Raw genomic sequence first — 22,246 nt, 5'->3', positions numbered from 1 at the left:
AATTATTAGGGTATAGAACTTTACGTCCCAATTAAATATTCTCATTGTGACACCTGTCTTCTTTTTTTTTTTTTTTTTTTTGTAGAAAAACAGAAGAAATAGGGAAAGTAAATTTGAATATGCTGTTTTAAAACTCAGAGCTTTTTTTTTTTTTTTTTTTTTTTAGCAGGAGATTATTTGCAACAACTTCCTAATGCAAGCTGAAAAATTGGCAGTACATATTAAAATTGAATTCTCTTATGCATGTACAACAACTTCAACAACTCCTTCATGTGTGCTGACCTCACATCAGAAATCCAAACAGGCCAGACATGAAGTAATTATTCTCAGAGCCAGCAACACTTTGCAAGTCAGACTTCCAGACCCAGAGGAGATGTCTTTGTATTTAATAACCTTTAATTGATTTCCCTTTCATGAATTTATTGTCTCACACCAAACATGCAGACGTTCTCTTTGTCAGCTCAGAGGGAACCTGTTTTAGGCAACTGCTGCTCATGCATGAGCACTTGTATTACTTTGTTGAGTCTGTGAATACTGTTTGAAGAAAGGATGTATAAAATGTTAAAAAAGGCTATTTTAGGATTTCAAGGACACAGTCTTTTTTATTAATATATCATGAATGTATATTTTAGGTACATGAGCAAACATTTTATACTATTCACCAATCTCATATACAGGGTCTTACTTCTTCTATACATTACAAATTTGGATTTTAATCTCAGCTTCAGGCTCTGTGCTGGAAACACTGAATCTACTCGATTCTTCTAACTTTTTCAATACATTATGAATTTGGATTTCTTGATTTTTCTTAAAACAGGAGGAGAAAATATTAGTGTGACCCCAATAAGCATTCTAAATGTGTTTAGAGGTGCCTTAGGACAATAAACGTGTTGTCTGCTTTACGTGTTAGGGAAATATCTGACACTATGTTAGAGAAAAATAAAAGATATTTCATTACTAATAATGATTTGGAAGATTAAAAAACTTTTTTTACTTACAAGGAGCCATTTAATCCTACCATCAATTCTTCACCCATTTCTCTGACTCAGGTCCCATGCCTAGAAAAGCACAAGTGTATAATTTGAAACAAATGAATAACCATTGTCCTTTACATTAATTTCATAAATCAGTATTATTGTGGGCCTAAGGGCAATCTTTGAACCAGAAGGCATGATTGCAATTAGCTGTCAGCATTACCAATCAGGAGTTGCTTTCAGAGTTCAAAGGAATTATTTTAGAGGTAAGTAAGATCAGAATCAGGCCCACACATTTCAGCACTGTTGTTTCTCAGGTTATACAATAGCGCCAATACTAAAATTTTACAGTGTATGGCAAGGGTCAACAGATAAAATATTTGGAACTTTCACTCATGAATATATTTAATTTGTTACTGCAAATGATTTTGATTACATTTTACAAAATACATAGCTGCTTCTGCTTTTGCAATTAAAGATTCCTAATAATACACTCAAACCTTCTTAATCATTGTTCAGTCTAGCATAAAGTAAATCTTGCTGTGTTTGAAGAGAACCTAGTCATCTTAACAGCATCCGGTTTTGCTCCTTTTTATTTTACGAGATTAGAATACTTAATAACCTTTACCATATCTGACTGCAGTGGAAGTGCAAAGAAGAGTAAAATTTGCACAGTGGATTATATGGCTGGGACAAAACTCAGTTCTGTAATTAGGTTTGGTTCTGTTGCTTACGTTTGCAAAAAATGTCAAAATTAATGGTTCTTTTTGCCTAAGGTTCCCCTGCAGAGTTATATATAGTAGTAAAGCATGGTTAGAGCCAGGCCTATTATCTGAGTATTTGCCAAAACCATTGATTCTTTTCTTTTCCTTGCTGAAAACATTCCAGTTGGGAGGAAAACAAATAGAAATACTCAGCGCCTGAACAGTCATCATTTTAATTGCAAATTATTGAGACACTTAAATAGCCCTGGAATGCTCACGTATGCTTATATTCATCCTTATAAAGACTCAGAGAAACTCCAGCAACAGTCCCGGATATCGAAAGCTCGGAGTTGGTATTGCTGCACCGTTAGAGCTCTGCTGTGGAGTGGTCTTAGGAAAGATCAGTAAACCTTTGGAGACATCCCCCCAAATCTTCTGAAACTGAGCATGGAGTTCTCAACACAAGCTTTGCTTTCATTAAAAAGAAAAATGCATTCAGGCAAGTTGATAGAAACATGAAGCAATTTGAATGTATTGAAGTTCTTCGCTTTGCTACAGTGCTTTTAAAATGGTGTCTGAACAGTTGGTCACAGATTTATTTATGTTTCCATGTAAAGAAAGAAAATATTATCATTTTCTATATGGGAAACAGTTTCCCTAATTATTTGGCTCCTTTTTCTACCACATAAACACAGCAATTTGTACCCCTCTCCTTCAACTGGCTGCAATTAGCAGCTACATTGCAATAAGCAGATTATGTTAATTAAAAACTCAAAACTATGTAAACAATGGGAAAGCTGACTAGCCATTTTCTATTTTTGCCAAATGAGAGGAACACAAGAGAAATTAGTACCAAGCTTAATTTTGCTGTTTATAATTCAAGTTATTTGTAACAAATAACATAATTTTAAAAGTATTTTTAAACAATTAACTATATCTCTCTATACTGATTAAAGCACAGCCCACATGAGAAGTTTTACATTTGTATAAAACAAAAAAAAAAAAAAGATTTCAGGAAAAAAATCTAAAAAGTTGTTAAGGGAACAGATTTACACACGTCATCACCAAACTGGAATATTAAACACAAGTTCCCTTCCATGCTGGAGTCATGCTCTCAAAAAGTCATAGCCAAGGATAAAAGCATGACTTAGTTCTGCTTCTTCAGCAAAAATTTGAACAAACTCTACTAGAAGCATATCCCAGAGGACATGAATAAATTGCGAAGTTTTAAGATGTTGCTACAGTTTCATAGAAGCTACAGTTTTGGTTCTGTTTTTCTGTTTCCAAACCGGGATTGTTTAATGAGGGTGGGAAATGTGGGAGGCAAAAGTGGATTTTGCCTTTTAGTCATTATGTTCCTCTCCATCATGGAGATACCTCTCAGTGTCACACACTAAGGGGACGTCACCACCAAATGAACTGCATGCACAGAGTGTACATATATAAAATGTATTGACTCTAGCTATGAACTTGCTGTTGACCAGACTTGGGGAAGAAGAAAGAGAATGAAGGACTATAAGCCTTCTGCAGATTTATAGAGGAAATACTCTGTCCAGGTACTTGAAGCAGACAGCCAATTTCCTTCCCCAGGTTTGCACCACTAGATATTGCTGATGGACTACAAAGAGGAAAGTATGAGTGTGGGGAATGATTGCAGCTTCAGATGAGGTGTTAGACTGTTTCTATGGGGTTTTCCAATGACTGTACAGGAAAAGAAAATTATACAAGAATATGTAATGGCTCTTTCGATCTGGGATCAGACTTTCAGACTCACCAGTGTTCTAGTTCACTAGAACACTAGTTCAGTGTATTCTTTCAGTTACACCCTTGATCTAAACTGCTTTAGAAAATGGGAAGATTCTTTAGAAAATGGGAAGATTCTTTAGAAAATGGGAAGATTCTTTCACAGAAGATGTGAAAGTTACTGATAGATGTATTACTTGCAAGCCCTTAGCAGGCCATGTAATGCCAAGTGTACAGGAAAAGACAACAAGAGAATGGGAAGCTTGAAGAGGGCAGAGATTAAGATCGTTAGATTCTGCACCATCTTTCAGTCATTTACGGACAGTGGGAATACGGAAGTGCTTCATGTATATTATGTTAGAATAACGTTTCGTCTGTTTTAAGGGCAACTCTGATTTCCCAGCTCCTGCTTCCCTGCAGAGCTCACAGACTGTGGGTGGGCTACTCAAAATAAAAGTGCAGTTGATCATTTCACTTTTTGTACTTCCACTGTTTTCCTTTTGGAGACATGAACTTTAAATGAGCTGCTGTACAAGCTTCTTGGGGTCAAAATAGAGGAAATCACATCTACCACAGAGACACACACAGCAGAAACCCCAAATATGACCATTATGTTCAACTCAGCAGTCTTTTTCCCGTTGGTACATTTTTGATACAAGCTTAGCATCAAGCCAGGCTGTCAAAACCAATGAAATCTATTTCTGTGACATTGAAAGAGCTCTTGATGAAAGTCAGTTTAGGGGATGTTTTTTTAGAGCACCTGGAATCAAGACAGGGAAAGAGTTGGGTTTTAACAGAAATGCTGTTTTTTTTCAGTTTCTGAGAGGCAAGGAATATGTGCTAAGTGAACACATTTATTCTGCAAATAGTACATGCAGTGCTTGATGCTAACAGCTACATTTTAGTCTGACCATTTGCTGAGAGTCCTGTTTCTTAACAGAATTAACCCTTTTGCTAGATCTTTTACTTTGAAATTACTGGAGGGGTATATCTCTTGATGGGACTTCATTTCTCGGTAGCACACAAAGCAGACCTCAGGCTTCTGAGTGTAACAATTTTTAGTTTTCATAACATAGACGGAAGAATATCAAAGGGGATAGGAATGACAAAAGGGAGGAATGGCAGCTTGGGTAATGCCAATGATACTGGATACTTTTCCTATATTTAAGATTTCACAGGATTTCCTGTACAAATATGTGTTCATTGCAGTAAGCTACTACTCTTAAGAAGCATTAGACTTATTGCAAAAGGCTTTTGACTGCACGTACTGTATTTTTGTTGCTTTCTAGGCATTCTGGACTTTCAGGATATGAATACGTAGTTTATAAGACCATTAAATAACCTTATCTAGTCTAGAAGGCTTTTTAACCAAAATTTAAATAGTTTCTTTGCTTCCAAAGTGTTTTATGGGCCCTTTGATTCCCATTCAATAAAGGGCAGAAGATAAATACTCCAGGAATAAATACGTGTTTGGTAGTTTTACAAATCATTAATTCCCCCAGCCTATAAGCTAACTATGGCTGTTTAGAGATGATCACTTTACAAAAAGGTTCACTTTTACATCTCAATCCATTCTCTGCTCAAGGTATAATTAAATAATTTGCTATCTTTTCCCCAGCCAGTTATTACAATGCTATGAAAAAAATGACTTAAATATTGACCTTGTCGATACAACCAGGTTCAGATGAGCTAAAAGTGAATCAAACAATCTTTTAATCCCAGGGAAATATTTTAAGGCTTTTCTTTTTATTGTCTCAAACTCACTTTTAAGACCTTAGTTTATGACACCGTAGTGATTCATGCAACCACCAAAAGAAAACTGGGAAAAGAATAAAACAACAGTTATTCACTTTCATAGCACTGAATCAGTTTTATGGTTTGTTGACTCAAAAGCAATATGCACTTTTTTTAAAAAAAAACCTCTACTGATTGTTACTTAATTTTTCAATAAAATAAATCTACCAGCAATTTTCTCATCTAATTTAAATCAAAACAATACATAACTTAACGCTAGCACTCTCCTTTACTCCAGTTGATGCTGCTCAATTTTACCCTGTGTTAATATATATTACATTTTCTATTCAATTTAGATGGTGCTTATTACTGTTCCTCTAGCTTCTGAGCTCTGACCTGAAGGCAGGACTCCATTCAGAACCTCCAATTCTACATGGGGGAAAAAGACTTCAAAAAACACTACCAACAACCCTGGCTATTAAATCAACATACTCTGTGGGTAGAGCACAAACACAGGTTAAGCTATGCAAGGTATTTAGGTTTTAATGCTGATACCATTGGATCTACAGTATTCCAAGAAATTATTAAATTAACCAACAGTCATCAACAAAAGCAACAAGAAACCCACTGTTAGTCAATTAGTTTTCTCCTCCTAGAAGTGTAAATTTGAAGATATTCCTGAGCAGATTTTACACTTCCATTAATTCTATCAATATTTTCCCAGATTTTTTATTCTAAAATAAACTAATGACATGTGTTTCAGCTTTGGGATGATGAGATTAGGTTGTTCAAAAAATTAGTTGATGGTATAAGGGTACAGTTGTGTTACAGGTTTACCAAAGATCTCCCATTGATTCTGGATATTGTTCATTTCTTTACTGGTATTTTTGAATAATTATTTAAAGCTATCCATATTTCATTGTATCTTGTGAGATACCTCAATATCTCATGTGAGCTATTCCTATATTGAATCATCGTTCACTGTTGTTCCTTTTGGTCTCCTGCCTTGGTGCGCAGAGCAGGAGCCCTGTTTGGTACAACTGGAATCCACAATCAGCTGTTCTTGCTGCCCAACCCAGCGAGCCATCCTCAGAGGAATGTCATACCACAAATTCCTCAGAGATTGCAACATTTTGCCATTTGTGGGAAAAACTTTGTTACTTTTAATATTTGAGGTGAAACAGGGTTGGCAGGGAATCACACAACCATTGCTATTTTCCTCCCACTCCCATTCCCTGCTCTACCTGGAGTGACAAATCCAGAGAGATGTGCAAAGCTCACCTTCAGTGTGACAGCCCTGAGTGACCAGAATTTTGAGCTGACAAGGACATAAACTCTTGTGTTTGAAGTGTGTTATTGATTTGTATGCAGCTACAGTGCAGAGATCAGGGGAAGTTCAAGGCTATACACTGTTGTTAAATTCCTCTCAGATTAGGAAAAAAAAATCTAATTACTTTCATTGAGGTACACAAAATGAAAAGTCTATTTTAGTATTTTGAATTTAAAATTGATCAATTCCTTTGTGTAGTTTACCTCTTGTACCAAGGGAGGATTTCATCCATTATGTAAAGAACAATTATATCTTACAATAAATTAAAAGCAAACATATTGTTTGTAAAACTGAAGCACAGATGTTCTCTTACTGTGGGCATTTAAAAATAAATAAAATCAAGATAATGCCTCAAGAAGATGCATGAAAAAATTATGATTATTTAATATGTTCTTATTGCTGTTAATACAGATGACCCAGGAGTGATTCAGCCCCAGAGCAATCATTTCTCATTTCATTTTTAGAAATTTCAGGCTGACTTCAAGGTTCTTTGCAGCCCCAGGAAGGTCTGAATGGTCTGACGGTTCATTTTTGTTATGCTCATTGGTATTAGTATTTTATCCACCACTTGCATTATCATCTATGCTTAAAAAAATATGCACACTGAGAAGCATCTAGAAATGAATTAATTCCACATGATTTTCAGAGTCTTAGGCCTATTTAAAATAATCTCATGTGCTTGATACAAATAAGTCTTGTTTAGCGCTTCCCCCCCCAGTTCTCAGCTTTTCCCTGTTGTTGTGGCAGACCTTTCAAAATGTGTTTGATCAGACATTCTTTCTGCTTGATGTTCTGTGCCAGTGATTGACAACAGTCCTTTGTGAGCAAGTATTTAAGTAATGATGTACGTACTTGTTAGGGAGCTGCTATGTCAAGAAGAGAAATGAACAATAAATCAGAATAAAATGGAATAGCATTTGAAACTTGGCTGGAGGATTTTGCATTTGTGAGGACAAAGGACATTTGACAATCTGAGTCATCTTGCAGCTTTGCCTGTAGCAACTGTCAAATTAGTTCCTAATGCTACAGGGAAAGGGATTGAGTCACAGCATTGCTTAAAGTTAAGAGGCTCATCAGTAAATCACTGGCAGTATTAACAATTATGAGCTACACATTAATATGGCAAAAACTCCCCGAATATTATGCTTACAACAGAAAGCCAAGAGGTGAACAGCATTTTGCTTTCAGATTCTTGTGTCTTCCCCAAGGAACTATAGCTTTAAATCGGGGACAGTAAAGGAAAAAAGGGTAAATCAAGATTTTTCTAGACTACTTGCCCTCACAACTATATAACAAGAAGAAAATCAGGCACTACATCTGGATTTAGTGTAAAAGTGAGGTGAGGAAGGGATGTGCTTACCTGCATATAAATTCAAGATTCACATGCATGTCTGTCACCCCCTCCTAAACTACACCTAGCAGCATCCTCCTCTCAGACACCTTTGACTCCATCCCTTCTCTTCAGTAGCTGGAAGATGTGACCAGATGCCACAGTGACTCCCTTCCCACCAGCACCTGGTTCAGATAACAAATTTAGACTGTGTATCCATGCTGGAGAAGAGGAAGGGCTGTGTTGCATATACCAGTTCCAGTCCACACTAAGAGAAAAACTTAGAGTTGTGTGTTAATTATAAGACATATTAGAGAACAATATTGTCTTTCCAGTTTCCTCACACACTCAAGAACTTTTAGAGCATTACACTACTTCGGATGTGAGAAACATAAGCTGCTTCACAGAATGCAGTCACTTTGGTGGAATTGGGTCAGATGGCACTCTAGTGTTAGGAAAGTGCACACAGGATCCTTGGATTTGAACCATTTTTAAAAATATGGTGCATTTTCAGGCCAGCACTGACTTTCATGATCATTTCCTATGTCATTTTATAGAGTGGCTTTCAACAGAAAAAGAAAGCGTATGCCCATGTTATAATTTTAAGACTGAAGATAAGACTTAACTCTCCCATATGATGATCAGCGTAATTTCATCTCTTTCATCTCTTTCAAAATCTCTGTAGGTCTAGCTCAATATTCTGTATGACATTATAAGGAATCTATTGTGCCAGGTTCTACACCACTTTTCAAAGACACGACTGCACAATTCTACCATTCTCTGGCATGAAAGGGGTCAGAGGGGAACAGAATTAGATATGTTGTGGGAATGGCCTGAGTTACAATTACATTGACAACTCATAATGACACGATAGGATATCTTCTTTCATAAGCGACGCAGGTCTTTCACACAGTTGGTATTGCCCTTTTAAGTGCTTGCACACTGTAATGAAGTCCCCTAATGCTGACAAAAGAAGGATGATGAGTACATTCACCACCTGAGGAGTCTCTTACAAGTGACACCAGAGAAAGAAATTTCCTGAGCTCTGCAAACACTGCACTAATGAAACTTCAAGTGGGATTGGTTGATCAAAATTCATTTGAAAAAGAAAAAAAGACAAAATCCTCACAAACAAGCAAAGAAGTTAACTAATAACAAAAACAGGAAAAGAGTAATTAAAAGAATATTTTTCTTTTGTGCTAAGAGCCCTGGAGAAACGAATCAAGCTTTATAAACTAGCTTGATGTAGGGACTTTTTCCAGGGAAAATATCAATGAAAAACATCCTGAGGGACATAAAAATGGAAGGTCTGAACTTAATGAAGGTTGACAATGACTATTATTGATGTCCTTATCACAGATGACAAGAGGTTTAGGAGACTGTTCTAGCATATTGACACTGTACTGGTTCAAATGCCGGTTTTTTTTGTTTGTGTTTTTTTTTTTTTTTTTTTTTTTTTTTTTTTCTAGTGTACTGTCTGCTTCAGAAGCAGTGTCAGAAAAACTTGATGTGCAGAATGACATTTGTCACCCTTTGTTCCCCAGATAAGAGCACTATCTTCCTGTTAGTCATCTTTCAAACTGAATAACAGCTGCATTAACACAAATTATTCTCTGTCCATCAATTTTAATTTCAAGATGAAAAGCAAAGGCAAACTCCAAGTGGAAGAAGAATGTTTCAAGAACATTTTCTCCCCTACCCTTCTCCTTCCAAATTACTTTCGCAAGAATATGAATTCAGATGCTAGAATACAATATAATTGTAAGTAGAGTTTAGAAATATTTTTACACTAGCATGATCCAAATTGTAAAATGATAAAAAATATTCTTTAAGAGAAGTCATCAATTTGCATTGTACAACTTCAGTGAAACCTTACAAGGAAGTTAAGAAAGTGGGAAAACAAAAAATGAAACCAACAAACCAACCAAACCCAAACATTTTCACCTCCAAACATCAAGAAAGGACGTGGTGCCTTCAAGGCAGACAAAAGGTCATCAAACAAAATGCAGATGCAAACAAAATCCACCCACCTGTCCCTTCAGTCACATCCTAAAAAGGTAGAGGTAGATGCCCATTCATTGTGAACAATACTCGCCATATGCAGAAAGTACACTACAACTCCAGTCACTCAGAGATTTTTCAGTCAGTTTCCTAACACAAGATTTATTAAAAACCTATATGAAATATTTCTAACTTCTATAGGTTTTAAGACTTCAGAATAATATTCAAAACACTATTTCAAGCTTTTTACCTACAACTAAACACACTGGAAATGTTTTCTTAAAAAGGTATAATCACATGTTTCCTGAAGTTTAAATATAAACAAGGCGAACTGGTAGTATAATTGTGCAACTAGGTAGCACTGTATTCATGTATAGCATAACATGCTCATTAATCATGAGTAGTATCTGAAAGTAAAATCTCCCCAGCTCATTAGTATTAAAGCTTGAGTGAGACTTTGTTAAGTAAATTTATTTTTCCATAAACCAAACTCTGACTCTGCACTGCTTATGACAGGCAGATTCAACCATTTTTAAAACAAAAAGTTCTCCTTCATTCTATTTTCCATTTTGATAATGAGCAGTTGCTACCAAAGAAACAAACTCTAATTACAAAAAGAAATAAAAGAGCAGAGTGAAATAAGTATGAGTACAACAAAGATTTTCAGCTTAAATATATATTTTTGATCTATACCATACCTACACTTGCTATGTATAGAAGACCAGAATAATAGTGTGTATTTTATAAGGAAGGCTCATTAAGATTAAAATATGCAGACCAGAAACTGTTTGCCTCATGAAACATTGCCCAAGTTAACGTATGCACACCTCAGGTTGGATATCTTTGAAAAGTAATTCCTTTCCATGTAAAAAATTCTTTAGATCTTTTCTTTAAAATAGGACAAGACTCAAAAATGTGGCTGAGAATCTTATGGCTGAGATATGACTTGAGAAACAGCTATAAAAAACCCCACTGAATTTATCCAAGTTATAAACCTCTTAAAAAACAAACCCCTAGTCGTTCGCTCATATTGAAGAGTTCTTTTTGCTAAGTTTCCAGAGCCCATTTGCACTGAGTTTTCCTAGCAATGTACTCTCATGTTCCTGCTGGCTACAGACATTTAATTGGAAAACTGAAGAGCAGGACAAATAGATAAAATGATTGCAGGGAACAAAGGTCTCTGTAGACCAATTAGATAATTAAAATAAATTCCACTAATCCAAATAAAACCGTCTCCTCTAAAACAGACCCTTCTGTTTTCTTCACTCTTGAGAAGCATCATGGCTAAATGTTCAATTGCAGAAGCCTCAATCAAATGGAGTAGTATTCTTCATGGGGGAGAATGGAGGGGTGGAGTGAGGAAAAAAGAAAGTCCAACAGTCAGTGTATTAGTTTAGTACTTAATGTATCCCATCTCATATTTATGTTGTAAAAAGGTTTTCATTGATCTTTGTCTATTACACTTAAGATATGTTTTTTAAAAATTATGCTACACCGATTTCACACTTTATTAGCAAATTCATGCCATGTTAGAATGACTCTCTAGTTCAGTATCTTACTAGGAGTTCACCAAGTCTACATCATGCTTGGGCAAGTAATCAAAAAAAACAATTGTCTGATGGAGTTCTTTATTTCCACTAGAGCTTTACAGAAATTGCAGTCAATGTGGAAGTAGCCAAGAGTTATGAACTGTCAACATGCTAATAGGAAAGTAAACAATGTAAAAGTGAAGCCAGCATTTGAGTCTCACAGCATGGTACACTGCTATAATGGTTTAAATCATAAGCCAAATGATTGTTATTATAGAGATAGTGAATGTCATGCTTACAGAAAAATTGTGCATGTTAAAAATGACTGCCATTAAAAAGATAAGTCTCACAGGGGGAAGGGACCTCGAGCCAGTAAACAGACAAAATGCATTACAGCAAAAAAAAAGCAAGACAGAAAAGGAAAGTCTTATCTAATTATCAGATTCTGCTATCATTTATAGTACTCTTTGCTACCAAGAAAAAGCTGGAAGACAGGCAGATACAAGGGCAGTAGACTCATTTATTTATTTTAAAAGCAACAGAATCTCAGTTAGAATTAAGAGCATGGCATCCAAAAATATGCATATCAAAAATAGATACTGGGTCTTTATAGGCAGGTCTTCAGCATTGGTAAGAAGAATTCTAAACATAAAAGGCATTCTTATTTAAATGTCAAAATAAAAAAAAAGAAAGATAAGGCTGACCCTCCACCATTAACACAGAAATGTGTTCCTTATCACAAAAGAAGAGGAAATCTGCACAACTATTCTGCTGGTTATTATAACCAGAATAAAACACCAGGAAAGGAAATCTCAATACAACAGTTATCAGGCACTATTTTAGTTTATTTTCCAGAAGACCAGGAACAGAAGACTTCCTTCATGTGCCAAAATACAAGTTACTTTTTTATTGTTATTCTAGCACACAGCTCTGGCCAGAATACAATTTATTCCCCTTCAGCTTGGAATCCTACCAACGATTGACATGGAAGGGCAACATGTTCAAGAATGCTTAGGAGTCAAGACTCAAAGTTCTTAAATCCAGAGAGGACCATGATTATGAGGCCTAAGAACCTCCTGCTCAGCTTAGACTGATGGATTTTCTTGAATTAATTCCTGCTTGACTAGGACATTTCAAAGAGAATCAAAATACTATTTATTTTTTGGCTACTGGTGATGGAGAGTCTACCAAAATTTTTAGAAAATTGTTCAGGTGGTGGCTTATTCAGCATATAGCATGAGAAAAAGAGTTATGAAAACCTTCTTTGTACAATGCAGGGAAAGTTTCACTCATCCTGTACCATCTTCTTACAGCCAAACATATGAGTTTAGACACATCCAATACTGTAAGGTCTGATCTTGTTTTTGAAGACACGTATTTCTATACTGTACTATCAAATATTCTTGCGGGCACTCAATCTTGTCATCTCTCTCAGAATGCCAGTATTGAAAAGCTCAGTTTCCACATGCTGTATAGGAACCAGCTTTGTTTCCAGCAAGTCTGATGCTCAGACTGAGTTTGTAAGCCTTCCTAGCTGCAGTGGCTTTTCTAAGTTTCCAGAGTGTCTTTACAGCAATAGGTTGCTCTGAAATGGGTGAGCACCTCTGGAAGAGAAACCTGCTTGATAGGATAACTCCTCCTTATGTCCACCTTCTCTTTGACACTTCTCAGTTGCTATGCACCCAGTCTGCACCACCATCAATGTTCATATTCTCAGGATCCTCCCAGGAAACCTGCAGATCTGCTTCTCTTGAGCTCTGACATTACCCCAAGCTCCTTTGCCTTTCCAGACTGTGAGATGGACTGAAGAGTGCAGCAGAAAACACACACAAATATGTTGCAGGAATTTCTGTCACTTTGTATGTGCACCTTATCAAACATACAGCTAGCAGAACCAGACACTTTACTCCTGTTACTATCAGAGCCATGTTAAATGAAAACTTCTGGATTTTTTCTATTTAAAACCCTCTTCTTCATATAACTAAGAAGCATATCAGCCTCCCTGGGCATTCAGATAAGCTTACGACTGATAGCCCATTCAAATTCAAGTGGGTTATCCACTGTAGTTGCAGACTGCTTCCAGAATAAGTCTGGGGGGTGGAAGGGATTCTGTAAAAAATGTTCTTTATTCCTAGAAGTAGAATCTTTTTTTATTTCTAGGCAATTCAAAGACTCATTATTTATTGGCAGCAAAATCCACTTGGAAACTAATATGTGAGAGAAATGCTCAGTATAGAGCATGAGTTGAAGGGTAAAAGTCATCTTTGTAAGTTATTCTCAAGGCAATCACTTCGTATCTCTTTTCATTATGCAGCATATTTTTCAGGTATTCATTCTGAATATATTTTTAAAAAGAAAACATTGAACTCACTGTATTTTAAGACTCCTAAAATACTATTATGCATTTGAAGGATTTTGTGCTCCAGGCCAGTAGTTTGTCATCTCCGTTTCTCAGTTACATGTGAAACTAGATGAGAAAATCAGATTATCACTCTCAAAGGCCTTTAGGAGAAAGCTGAATTAACATGACAATTCAGATTCCTGGAAGAAGATACTTGTGCAAAGTGTGCATGACTTATAAATCCATTTAACATTGACTTTGCCATTAAGTCAGCTTACATCCTTAAAGATACTGCAGCAAACTCGAGAATGTCGTAGGGAAATGAAGTAGCAATGCAGAAAAATGAACTCATGCATTACCTTTTATTACCATTTGGATAACTGTGTTTTCTAAAAGTCTCCATGGCTTCCAGAAGTCTGAAGTTCAAAATTATGACAAAGATTAAAAAAAAAAAAAACAACAAAAAAACATATATATATATATATACACACACACACACATATATAGCTGGAACTTTGTTAAGAGGGAAAACGACAACAGCAGAAGGAAAGGACAAGCATAGCTGCTATATGCCACAATCTAGGTAGGAAGACTTACGTATTAAGGACAGTTTGTTGTCACTGTGTTCTGAAGGGCAATATCTATAAACCTGGTGGTATCTCGAGGCTGACATACAATGTATTTAACAATGCTAGTATGTTAATGCAATTTAATTTGTTCACTTCAGCACAGCTTAAGTGTCCTTTGAAAGACTTGTAATAGGAATAGGAAGATTGATACAAATGAAGTACAAATAGAAATGTGTGTTTGGAAGCACCAGATGAAACAGCAGAACAAGACTTGGAAAGAATGTCCTATACTGATAACAGAGGAAACTCTATCCAGCAATAAAATTAGGGAAGTTCTGCTTTCATCAAAACCAGAAATCCTATGCTCTGATATGATCGAGCATATTGAGAGAAGACCCCGAATTCTGCAAGCAGGGCAATAGCATTGGGGTTGTAGCACGGATATAACCTCCTCCTTTCCCAGTCAGCTCATCAGGAAAACAGACTGTCATCGTAAAGATGGGTCTGGCTCAAGCAGGAACAAGATGACAAGACAACAACCTTGTCTGTGATTTATGGAGGCTAAAACAGGCAAGATTTGGAAGCAAAGGCCCACTCCACAGCAATTGTGGACTCCCAAGAGCCTGAAAGTTAAAAAATGAGTTTGCTGTTCCCACATAAGAACATCAGGGACATGATGGGATAGGAGACAGGATGTCTTTCATCCTGTGTCAAGCACAGGCGATCCTGGCCAGATTATTTGGGCACACGTCTCTGCTTGAGTATGTTGATGTGAGAATGAATGCAAGTTTTGAGACAGATAATGAGTAAAATCAGTTTACTTACAGATTTTTTTTAAATAGATATCAACTTCTGCTAGTACAACACCTCACACTTAACACAAGTAGAAAAAGCAGAGCCTTGAACTTGCAGTAGAAAAAAAGTGGTTGCAGGAGAGGAGAAGTGATTTATGTGACAATACTCCTCTAGCAAACACCTATAGCTTTTGCTGAGAAAAACGGCCCTTCTTGAAAGATATCATGAAACTACTTATGCAGGATAAATAGGAAAAATGAAAACAAACATAGTTTTCATGCAGTATCAAGGTTAATTTTCATGTGGAGAAAAGAGTTAGACACCTTTGTGCAAGCCTCTGCCACTTTTAGTGAAAGCTTTTATCTAAGGTTAAATCTCTACACTTTTAAAGAGTTTGGAGAAATAAGGACTAGTAGAATAAGTGCAGTAATAGAAGAAAAATCTGACAGAAAGTAAAATACTCTTGAAATCCAGCAGAAAAACTAGTGCCGTATGTGTGGAGACCCTGGAGAGAAAAAGGTACTTAGATTACTACAGAATAAAAAAAATAAAATAAATAAAATAAAATAGCCAAGAAGCCATAGTAGTCAGGCTATGGACTACTATAAATCACAGATTTATAACCTAAACAGCCTGCTCCAGCTCAGCAACCCACCAGCCCAAGAGTCCAGTGTTGGAATTCATACACAACAGAGAGAAGAGCAGTGGAAGCAGAGGGTATGGCCAGGCTTTGACATACTCTATTTCATGGCTCAGTGAATCACAGACATTGCATTTAAAATCTGCTGTATTCTAATAATCTCCTGATTATAACAAACATCAGCATAGCTGAACTTTACATATGTGACTAGCTTATTAAATGAGTTTTAGTGGTTTAATCTGTACATTTTTTAAGATGGGGTAAAGAGTCAGCAAGAAATATTTTTTTCATCACTTTGTTTTCCAAATTCACTTATAAGCTGTTTTGTCATACTTGCTCAAGGTATTATATGTTAGCAATAATCATTGATGTAAAGATCCTGCAGTTCAATTTAAAAAGGACAATGGATAATTAGAAAGAGGTAGACAGGAAAGCACAATTCTGATGAGCACGGGGTACAGTTTCTTGCTCAGTAGACAACAGAAAAACAATGCAAAGACAGGTTCTGCAAGCATTAGGATACATGAAAGACCAACTTCCTGGAGATGTCAAAGAAACATGCACATGGCAGTTGTCAAGACAAAGGATATTCAAAAGCTACATATCATAACTGAGTCTTGAGATGATGCAGCTGTTGGCTGTGACAGATGTTTCCTTAGGCAACCCACATAGAAAAACCTATAACACATGTGAGGGCCTGGAGAAATGTCCAAGTCAAAGAGCAGCCTTTTAAGACAGGCAGAATGGTGGTGATCTTGGTCTGATGAGCAGACAGCACTGCAGGCTGATTATCAGTATCTGTACACACATCTTGACATGAGAGTCACGACTGGTAATGACCACACTGAGTGACAAGTGGTAATTTCAGTTAAAGATCAACTCCCTACCACAATATGAACTTCTGAAAGTAAAGATGTGTTGCATATTAAGACTGGAAGAGATCATCATTATTCTCTGGAGCTAGAGCATTTAAGCCCATTTTTCATTCAAATTTGGAAGCTTCCTATCCTTCCACTCCAAATGAATGCAGAAGAGTCTGTCTTCACAATGTAACTGTAGCTGAATACCACGCAACATCCCAGATAGAGATTGTGCAAATTGTAAAGCTTTGCAGTGCCATCTGGTTTCTACAACACAGCTGCAGACAGAGAATATCACCATAAGACACCAGAGGTTTTGCCAGAATTCAGGTGAATATGAGCTTAATAGCTTTCCTTTGTATTTGTCGCTTTAGATAAAAGCATTAAATTCTTATCTTGCATTTATAATGTGCCTTTGAGTCAAAAGAATACCAAAAAATACAATTATATACAGAGATAATTTCCTTCATCACTGAAATGAATCCTCCTTCAGGGTAATGACGGAGTGAAGAACATACACCAAATCAAGAACATTATTATGTTTAAATATAAAACTGTACATATGAGTCTAGCAAGATGCACAGACTTTGATTTCCCAACAGATTCAAGCCAGGTAGCTCAGTAGGAGAGAGAATACTTTGTACTTTGAATATCTAGCCACAAACAGCACAATTAGAGCTGCTGTACAGCAATTTCTCTTCAAAAACATGATGGTGCACATGTATCAGTCACTGCCAGGGAGGTTGTTTGTGCCATGCAGAAGCTCTAAGATCGCATCAACTCTTAAGTTCTGCCTATTGAACTTTCAACACCATTTCTGAGCGCTGGTGTTAACCTAGTCTTGACACAGCACAGATTATCTTAAGTGCTCTGCACTAATAGGATCATAACACTGGAAACTGTGACCTTGCCCTTCCTAACCCTGGAAGCCTTCTCAGACTGTAACAGTCTTTGAAAGCATTCAGTTAATATTACTAATTATAACTGCCTTTTATTTGGTTTAAAAGCAGTGAAATAATGTTTTTTCCCAACTGAGGCAATACTAGAAGTCTCAAGAAAAGACCTTTCTTTTTTCAAGCCCCCAAAACGTTTGATAAATGCAGAAAGCTTACTACATCGGAATGATACAAGATGCCTTCTTATTACTAGATTACATATTAAATCTCACACAGAAAAGTATTAACTTGAGGTAGAACTTTGTCTTATTAAAACATTACAGAAAGCCCAGAAATAACAATTATTGAACATGTTCATCACTACTTCAATATGCAGTTTCTGAAAACTGTATATACTTAGGCTTTCACTTACAGAGACCACAGATACAATTAAACAATTGTCACCAAAGAAGTAATTTCCCAAGTTCATCTTTCCAGTATGTTTTATTTCTAGATATATGACTTAAAATCAGAAAGATTCTCACAGAACACTCCCCACTCCCCCCACCCCCAGTACTATGCAATGGTTTTAAGTAGCTGTATCAGTAGAACTATATAGGTCATTCAGTCACAAACATAACTGACATGAAATAGAGCAGCTCTTTTCCATCTGTTGTCATATTCCAAATAAGAAAAACAACATAGTGATCTCACGTAGCAAAGACCCAGGACAAACCTCTGTCTTACGGCTTCCTAATCAAATTAAATGCTTCAGTCATACATCTGCCTTATCACATGTTAAACTTTCACTTCGGAAGCATCAAGATCACATATATAAATCTCTCCCTCCTAGATGTCTTGCATTCTTCGGTACTCTAGCTGAAAGGATTTATCTCCAAGTCCAGCTACTCAGGGACACTAATGCATTTCTGCTCAGTGGAGGTGTCTGACCCTCTCTGAGGAAAGAAGTGCTATGAGTATGTGCAGCAATAGACATTTTGTGAGTCTTCCAAAAATCTCTTCACATTTAATTACAATTTCATTTGCTTCATCAATAGGGAGCTTACTTGGGATGGGGAGGTGCCTGCTCCCTCCTTCAATGATTATGTAGTGTGAAACGGTGTATTTATAGGAAAGAGAATACAAGTCTGAATTTCTCAGGCATTATGCTTAAAAATCATGTTTGTGTGCTCTTGCTGTCTGTCTTTTCCGCCACCCCCCACCTTTCCCTTGCATCTTTTCTCCAGCAAAGATTTAATTATTTAATGCCAAGTGCAATAACATCAGGAGAGACCAAGAGCATTCTTCCATAGAATACTTCATAGCACACTAATTAGGACTCTTCTGAGAGATTTAACAATCCCTGTAGGCAGATGAGGGAACTGAATTTGATCTCTTCTAATCCCAACAACCATCCTCATTTTGTGCTATTGCAAAGCGGGGAGCAGAGGGCTCTTATTGGCCACCTTTTGTGAGAAAATTACTCTTCCTACCTCACTCCAGCTGTGGATGGGTGCCTTGTTTGGTTCCAAAAATGGGTTAAGACTGAAACAAACCTTGGTACCTAGCGCTTGTTATTGCTTGTGTAGATTGCACAGCCTATTGCTTAACATGCTGGCTTTGATCTGAGATATTACCAGCTCTTCCTCCATGGAAAAAGAAACTTGTGAACCTAATTTGGAACTGTAAGTTCTACTAGATACACATCTGTGTGTGAGGCTCTCCAACACTGGCCTTAGCTCCTTCCAGCTGGATGGAGCTTATGCAATATGAAATACAAAGGTTTTGAGCCATGCGGGGAGCACACTTTCATTATGGCAGAGTATATTGTTGAGTGGTGAGGAACACACGCTGGAAGGGGAGCACCAACATCTGCCAGGGGGAAAGAAGCACATAAATTGGTATGATGTACTGTTCTTACAGTTCTGAGCTTCTGAATACATCAAGACCACATCATACTTTGGCCAGTACAAATCGGATTTTGCAGTACATAAGAGACATATAAGCAAACTAGAATATTAGCATCGATCTGAACATTGAATCCGATTGCAATGAAACATGTTACATATGTATTCAGGCCATCAGTTATAGGTGGTGTAAGCCAAGGGCACAAAACAATTGCTTAAGTGGTAATAATATTCATGTTTATAATATTTCTGCTCTTCTTTGAAATCCACAGTTCTGCCACTGGAAATTCAACAGTAACTAGTTCTGATAAAAAATAAGGACGGGGATGTTTTGTTGAAATAAACGTCAGTCTTCCCCCCGGATTAAACTGATCTGAGAAGGTCTTTTCATTACAAAAGAAAGTTGCAATATGAATATTAGTTATGTCACCCTATACAATTGATTTTTAAATCAGAGCAATTGTGAAATTTTAATCATATTTTTAAAGTTGCTGCTCTTTATTTTTACCAATTAATGACTTGTTTGAATTTCATCTCATGATACTTGATTAGCTCTTTTAAATATACTGGAGTTTATACTTTCTTCATTTATGTCATTCATTAATCACTGTTCAATAAATGCTGTCAGAAAGCTGTCGTCTTTGATGTCTCATTGTTCGCTTCATTCTTTCTTGTTGGTAGTTAATCAAATGCTTCCCTGCTGTGGTCAAAGCACAGTTTGATAGCAGTTTCAGAGGTGATCCAGCATGAAAACACAGAGCTTATTGTAAAGTTTCATTTTTTCTTATACTGTGCTAAACCAAAAGCTTTCATTTTGCAGTCCTTGGCAAATGACACATTGTTGTCATGCCCTTATGCCTGCGCAGCTCAGAAAATAGTACTAAGTTCTGCCATCTAACTGAAGCACACTGTAATGACTGACTAATTACCTGCAACTCTGAAATGAACTGCAAAGTTTCCGCTGTCAGTCACAGTGAAATAATGTTTCTTTTTTTTGAGAGATTGGAATTAGAGCCATTGTCAAAGTGTGTTAAAACTTCAGGGGGCGGTAAGTCAAATGAAAGCATCCAACAGAGAAAAAATCCTAACATAGGATAAAATGAACATTTTCATTTCTATTGTTTGTTCAAGGCAGATTTGTATTAAAAATATTCAGAAAGAAATTCTGTAAAAGCAATAGTTAGCAGGTGGACTGAAAACAAGTGAAGTACCGTCTCAGAAGAGAATGAGAGAGGAGAATGAAATGGGACCAGGTATCATCACTGAAAAAACAAAAACAAAGGCAAAGCCTGACTACTAGAAAGTACTGTGGGTTTTTATCATAGCTTGGCATTGCTATGCTTATTTACTTTGAAAGAAATCATCAGTCTTTGGGCTCTTTACATTGAAATAATCTAGACTAATGATTTCCTGTCTCTTCTTTTTCAGAGGTCTTATCCCTGATTACATGATCCCCCAAACAATTGCAGCCATACACCTGAAAAAGCAGTAAAATGTAGTGAGAGATCTATCAGATTAGAACATATGATCATCATCTTTTACTTGTAAGTGAATTTGTGTACTTATGTAAGACCAGTAGCATAAATAAAAGCAAAAAGAGACAATAACATTTTGGATGTTGTAAAATGTAAAAAAAGAGAAGCGTTTATGAAGTGTTCATAAAGCCATGTTGAACTGGAATTCTAAGCCCAGAGATAAAAGTCAGATTCAGATCAAAAGCCTCAAGAAAATGAACAAAAGCACCAAAATAATTCAACTCTGGGAATGGCTGAGATAAAGCAATAATTTTTAGCTGCATGGTTCAAGTTGCTTGGGAGATGAATAAATAAAAAACTATTTCTTGCCTTAAATCCATTAGGATTATTAGGAAAAATATTCATAACTGAGCTTATTGCTTTTTATATTATTGGAGAATTAGTTTTTCTTGCTATCCTGATATCTACCCTGCTTTGCAAACATGAAATAGTACAATTAGGAACTAAACTTTAGGCCTGCTTAAAAAGTTCATCGAAGTTCTTAAAACCTCACCGGCATCACTTATAAAGAGGAAGCACTTTTAGAAAGAAGACTATTGTACGACATAATAATTTTATAAATAATATGGAAAAACTACTATATTTAGCAAGTGAGAATCAGTACTCCCTAAGAAGCAGCTAAGGCAGTTTAGCCAGTTACAAACCTGTATCACTGTTCCCTCGGTTCCTCACCTGAACAAAAGAAAACCAAAATGGTGGTTGCCACCTGTCATTAAAATACTTAAATTAGCAAGATGATATCTTGGAAAGTGTATAGAAGTACCCTGGAAACTCTCAGATTGTGACAGAGGTAGATAAATGTAATTTAACAAAAATTATTGTACAAGTGCCTTTGTAGCGGACATCTTATGAACCAGCCATGGTACAGATAATGACAAAACCCATCTGCATCACTTTTGGATCTCTGTGCTGTGTGGTTCTGCTGTAGCTTTCATGGAGAATACATCTGTAATTAAAATAAGAGCTTGATGGACTATTTATATTCTAACTTTTTCTTTGCTACCTGCTCTTTCCCATTTTTCCCTTGTTTGAGACCGAACAGAAGAAAACACGATGTTTTAGCCTGCAGGCACTTTCTTTAGATTTTCTTTTTTTTTTTTTTTTCAAATGACTGAGGGAACAAAATATTTTCCTTTCTCTAGACACTAACATGCCACCCGACTCAAATCCCCATGGCCTCAAGTACCATTTTCTTTTCTGTTCAAGCCTAGAAATAAAAGCATGAAGTTAATACATAGTCAGTCTGTTCACTCTTGTTACAATACACCTCTTGGTGTGCTTTTTGATCTTAAGAAAAGCAGTAAAAAAACTTAAGAAAAAAATCTGAAGGCTGTAAACCCCTTTTGTAGTAATAGCAGTCACCGACCTATTCAAAATCT

General features: G+C 36.4%; 1 long non-coding RNA gene across 1 annotated transcript in view; it reads right to left on the bottom strand.

Moving 5' to 3' along the window:
- The window catches only part of LOC309444300, a 35,399-nt gene that overhangs the window by 3,007 nt on the left and 10,146 nt on the right, over positions 1-22,246 (bottom strand). Inside the window, exon 2 of the long non-coding RNA XR_014184985.1 lies at positions 999-1,058. This is a non-coding gene — a long non-coding RNA (uncharacterized lncRNA). The remainder of the gene's footprint in view (positions 1-998; positions 1,059-22,246) is intronic.

Source organism: Streptopelia decaocto (assembly GCF_964273445.1).
Source record: "Streptopelia decaocto genome assembly, chromosome: 10".
NCBI classification, from domain to species: domain Eukaryota; kingdom Metazoa; phylum Chordata; class Aves; order Columbiformes; family Columbidae; genus Streptopelia; species Streptopelia decaocto.
The sequence above is the reverse complement of the archived record's forward strand: the minus strand, read 5'-3'. Positions and strand labels throughout refer to the sequence as shown.